Below are 6147 nucleotides of genomic sequence, written 5' to 3'. Positions count from 1 at the left end.
AAACGAGGAAGGATGAATGAAACAAATCCATTCACTACACAAAATTCAGGATGGTGGGTCCCTGGGGGGGATAAAGATAAGGGTTGGGGAAGTCAAGAGGATACAACAGGGGATGAGAATACAAACTAGTGGTTCTCAAGCCTGACTGCACATGAGAATCACCCGGAGAGGTCTTAAAAATGCAAATGCCTTAAAAAAAAATCCAGGTGCTCAGACCAAACTCCAGGCAAATCCCATTAGCTTTTTTGAGGGAATGAGTGGTTGACTAGGTATGTTCAGTGTGTAGCCAGCTGGGAGAACCACTGATGTAAGTAGACATAAATCACTGGTAACTTTCTATTGGATTGGTTGTAGGTTCAAGGGTGTTCCTTTGACTAGGCAGAATATTTTATGACTCACATGTGCTATGTGTATTATTTTATAAAGTATTATATTTTAAACATCTTATTTATTGGTTTTACAGAGAGGAGAGAGAGCAATTACTTATAGTAATTGCTTCTCTGATGTGCCATGACAGGGCAAGCTCAGGGTTTTGAACCGGGGAACTCAGCATTCCAGGTCAAAGCTCTATCCACTGGCCACCACAGGTCAAGCTATATGTATTATTTTATATATTGACTATTACATTTAAAAGATAATTACAAATATCCAAAAATTCATTGTTTCATTTTTCCATTCATTTTTTCTTCCCTTTATTTCTCCATTCCTTTACTCATTTCTGTTTTTCCTGGATGTAGTATCCTGTTGAACATCATGGCCTATATTCCCACCCACCACACTAACTGTGGGGTCTCAGGCAGATCTTTTCATCTCTCATCTGTGAAATAAGAATGTTAAAACAACTGAAAGGAGGCCATTAGATACGGGTGGTTCTCATACCTTAGTAGCCTACTCAAGCAAACTAATCTAAGCTAGAATCAATGCCTTAGAATCTGAGAAATTTAAACTTAAGAACAACCAATCACAGAGCCAACTCACTTCTCCCAAAGGGGCAACTACTTCATCTGTAGCCAATCAAATAATTTCCTGGCTTAGCTACTGTGTCTTCTCTATAAAAGCCTCTCTGCCACCTCTGGTTTGCCGCTGCCCAGTTTGAGTTGATGTTTGCTCCAATATACTCGTGGAAGTCAGTCTATTGGTGAGTCTGAACAGAAGGACACAAATCACACACTCAACACAGATTTGCCGGATTGGCCCTTGTATAACCATCTAGGATTTCCTTGTGAACAGTGGGATGGACAACACTTTTGCAAGTGAGTTGGTGGAGCTCAGCCTAGCTCTGGAGCACCCGGAGTCCATCATTTTTCTGGAAGACTACAAAGATTTTGTCAAGAGCCAGCAGAGCAGACAAAACACTGAACGCCTTAATTATATGGCAGGCTTTGGCCAGTGAACAAAACCCACCCTGAAGCCAGACATGGGCTTTGAAACAGTTTTCATTCTTCCATCATGAAAAATAATTCAAATTTAAACTATTTCTATAGCTCTTTCACTTACTATTCATTTGTTTCTTCTTCATAAATCTATTATTTCTAGATTTTTGTATAATGTAATGATGGGCAGTAAAATTGGCTTATCTCCTCTAAAAAAAAAGATGGCAAAAAGGAACTATCATTGTTTGAATACCTACTATGTGCTAGGTGTTTTTAGATGCATTCTCTCATTTTAACCTCCCTCCAAATTGTGAGGTTCCTGCCCCATTTTGCAAATGAGGAAACAGATTCTGAGAGGTCAAGCAACCCTCTTGAGGTCACACAGCTAGGACGACGAGAGCCATGATTTATACCCAACCTCCAGAGCTTGTGAATCTCTATTCAGTCTGCTTTTCCAGGAGCTTGTGGCTTGCAGATGTAGCTCTTGAAGGAGGCCACCAGATGTGGGCCAACTGGGCCATATAAAGAGTTTGGCAGTATTAAATATTTAGTAACAAGGTGTGACTGTGGCCCACAGTGGGCTGAGAGGGGAAGGGCTGGCAGGAAACCATCCAGGTGGATGCAGCACACACTGGTCCCTGAGCCAGTTACAAGGGGCTTGGACTGGCATCTTTCAGAATCCTAGTATGGAAAGAGAAAAAAGGAATGAGGAGATGGCACAATAGCAGCTCCCCATTAGCTGAAATGTGGCAGTGCTGGAGGCTGTACCGTGCCCTCACTTAATTCACAGGTAGCATTGCCAAAGCACACTTATCTGCACTGGGTTTTCAAGTATTTCAACATCAGCCACTCCAGCTTCTCACCTGGGTGGGGCTCCCACCCTCCCTGAAGACAAAGGAGGAACGCAGATGTAGACAGGTGAGCTCAAAGACCCAAGTTTTGTGTTTTCATAGTAATAACAACAGGAATAATAATAAAATTAGATGTTTAATGAGAAAAAAGTGTCAAAGGGTATTCACTAAAAACCGTGGGTATCCCTAGGGGACAGGATTAGGGGTGATTTTTTTTTATCTCTTTGAGGGAGAGAGGAAGAAAGAGAGACAGGAACATTGAGCTGCTCCTGTATGTACCCTGACCAGGGATCAAATCGGCAACTTCTGCACTTCGGGACAATTCTCTAACCAACCGAGCTATAGGGCCAAGGCTGAATTAGGGGTGACTTTAATTTTTATTTCTCTCTGGGGTTTTTTTTTTTTGTTTTTTTTTGTTTTTTTCATTTTTCTGAAGCTGGAAACAGGGAGAGACAGTCAGACAGACTCCCGCATGCGCCCGACCGGGATCCACCCGGCCCGCCCACCAGGGGCGGTGCTCTGCCCCCCAGAAGGCGATGCTCTGCCCATCCTGGGCGTCGCCATATTGCGACCAGAGCCACTCTCGCGCCTGAGGCAGAGGCCACAGAGCCATGCCCAGCGCCCGGGCCATCTCTGCTCCAATGGAGCCTTGGCTGCGGGAGGGGAAGAGAGAGACAGAGAGGAAAGCGCGGCGGAGGGGTGGAGAAGCAAATGGGCGCTTCTCCTGTGTGCCCTGGCCGGGAATCGAACCCGGGTCCTCCGCACGCTAGGCCGACGCTCTACCGCTGAGCCAACCGGCCAGGGCTGGGTTTTTTATTTTACAGTAGTCACTGTTATTTGTGGAAGTAAAAAAACAATAAACAATGGCTTTTTTGGTTAATCATAACAACCCGCATCTCCATCATGCTTTATTTACACTTTAGGAGGTGCTTTCAATGCATGGATGGCTCACAACCCTGGCTGTAGGTGTGAATCATCTAGAGCAGGGGTCCCCAAACTTTTTACACAGAGGGCCAGTTCACTGTCCCTCAGACCATTGGAGGGCCAGACTATTAAAAAAACTATGAACAAATCCCTATACACACTGCACATATCTTATTTTAAAGTAAAAAAACAAAATGGGAACAAATATAACATTTAAAATAAAGAACAAGTAAATTTAAATCAACAAACTGACCAGTATTTCAATGGGAACTATGCTCCTCTCACTGACCACCAATGAAAGAGGTGTCCCTTCCGGAAGTGCGGTGGGGGCCGGATAAATGGCCTCAGGGGGCCGCATGTGGCCCGCGGGCCATAGTTTGGGGACCCCTGATCTAGAGAGAATTTTGAAATCCTGATGCTTGATCCCTGAGACTGAAGTTCTGAGTTAAATGGTCAGGGATGCGGCCTGGGCATCTGTATTTTTAAATAAACTTTCAATTTCAGAATAGCTTTATTATATGGCAGGCTTTGGCCAGTGAACAAAACCCACCCTGAAGCCAGACATGGGCTTTGAAACAGTTTTGAAATGCCCATCATTACATTATACAAAAATCTAGAAATAATAGATTTATGAAGAAGAAACAAATGGGCCCTGGCCGGTTGGCTCAGCGGTAGAGCGTCGGCCTAGCGTGCGGAGGACCCGGGTTCGATTCCCGGCCAGGGCACACAGGAGAAGCGCCCATTTGCTTCTCCACCCCTCCGCCGCGCTTTCCTCTCTGTCTCTCTCGTCCCCTCCCGCAGCCAAGGCTCCATTGGAGCAAAGATGGCCCGGGCGCTGGGGATGGCTCTGTGGCCTCTGCCCCAGGCGCTAGAGTGGCTCTGGTCGCAACATGGCGACGCCCAGGATGGGCAGAGCATCGCCCCCTGGTGGGCAGAGCGTCGCCCCTAGTGGGCGTGCCGGGTGGATCCCGGTCGGGCGCATGCGGGAGTCTGTCTGACTGTCTCTCCCTGTTTCCAGCTTCAGAAAAATGAAAGAAAAAAAACAAACAAACAAACAAAAAAAAGAAACAAATGAATAGTAAGTGAAAGAGCTATAGAAATAGTTTAAATTTAAATTATTTTTCATGATGGAAGAATGAAAACTGTTTCAAAGCCCATGTCTGGCTTCAGGGTGGGTTGCAAAGGTTGTACAGAGAGTTCTCTTATATTTCGCACCCATTTTTCCTTGTTATTAACATCCTGTGTACATTACGTACCAGTCTTCCCCAGTCGCATCACCCTGGACCGCAGCTGAAAACTTCTACTTTTTTTTTTTTTTTCTGTATTTTTCTGAAGTTGGAAACGGGGAAGCAGTCAGACAGACTCCCACATGCACCCGACCGGGATCCACCCGGCATGCCCACCAGGGGGCGATGCTCTGCCCATCTAGGGCATTGCTCTTTTTTTTTTTTTTTTTTTTTTTCTTTTTCCATTTTTCTGAAGCTGGAAACAGGGAGGGACAGTCAGACAGACTCCCGCATGCGCCCGACCGGGATCCACCCGGCTTGCCCACCATGGGGTGACGCTCTGCCCACCAGGGGGCGATGCTCTGCCCATCCTGGGCGTCGCCATGTTGTGACCAGAGCCACTCTAGCGCCTGGGGCAGAGGCCACAGAGCCATCCCCAGCGCCCGGGCCATCTTTGCTCCAATGGAGCCTTGGCTGCGGGAGGGGAAGAGAGAGACAGAGAGGAAAGCGCGGCGGAGGGGTGGAGAAGCAGATGGGCGCTTCTCCTGTGTGCCCTGGCTGGGAATCGAACCCGGGACTCCTGCATACTAGGCCGACACTCTACCACTGAGCCAACTGGCCAGGGCCAAAAACTTCCACTTTTAAGGATTAAGCACCCACTTGAATAATTCAGGATAACCTCTCCATCTCAAGGCTTTTAACTTTGATCACATCTGCAAAATCCCTTTTTTTTTTTTTTTTTACAGGGACAGAGAGAGAGTTAGATAGAGGGATAGACAGACAGGAACAGAGAGAGATGAGAAGCATCAATCATCAGTTTTTCATTGCGACACTATAGTTGTTCATTGATTGCTTTGTCATATGTACCATGACTGCGGGCCTTCAGCAGACTAAGTAACTCCTCGCTCGAGCCAGTGACCTTGGGTCCATGCTAGTGAGCTTTTTTGCTCAAGCCAGATGAGCCCATGCTCAAGCTGGCTATCCTGGGGTCTCGAACCTGGGTCCTTCCGCATCCCAGTCCGATGCTCTATCCACTGTGCCACCGCCTGGTCAGGCTGCAAAATCCCTTTTGCTATGTATGTAAGGTAACATTCACAGGTTCTGGGAGTAGGACAGGGACATTTTTGAGGGGACATGCCCTTCATCATGATTAACTTTTAGTTATTGTCATTCAATTTTATTTATTTATTTATTTATTTATTTATCACCTGGAGGCTGTGGCATCCCTCCAAACACGCCTGGCCTGTGGCACTCACCTCATTCCTCCCAATTTGGAGGTCATTGCCCTGAAAGAAACCTGTAAAGGGTAAGCCTGCCCTCTTCAGGTGTGTGCCCTGGACCTCCCACTACACCTCCATTGGCACATCTTCTGAAAACCAGGTGAACTTATCAGACTTTATTCCAGTAGGCCTGCTCCTATAGGCAGAGGAAGCTGGAAAATGGAATTCTGTTCTAGAACCTTCCATTCAGAGCCATCAGGTAGCTCAACCTGCTGTACTTCTACCCAGCGGGATACATTTATCTGATGTAATGTTAGTAAACTCCTTGGGGGATTCGTATCACTTTTCAAGGCCAGACTGTTATGAAAATGAGCCTCCATTGAGTTCCAAATTATTTCATATCTGAGCTTCTGTTTTCTCATCTGTAAAATGGGGATCGTGGTACCCGTTTATTATTAACAGTCGCCTTAACCCAGTGCCGGGCACATTATCAGCACTTAATAAATGATAACAGTTGTTGTTCTGATTGCCCCGATACTGAGAATTTTCTGCA

Source organism: Saccopteryx bilineata, chromosome 2, assembly GCF_036850765.1.
Source record: "Saccopteryx bilineata isolate mSacBil1 chromosome 2, mSacBil1_pri_phased_curated, whole genome shotgun sequence".
Lineage (NCBI taxonomy): Eukaryota > Metazoa > Chordata > Mammalia > Chiroptera > Emballonuridae > Saccopteryx > Saccopteryx bilineata.
The sequence above is the reverse complement of the archived record's forward strand: the minus strand, read 5'-3'. Positions refer to the sequence as shown.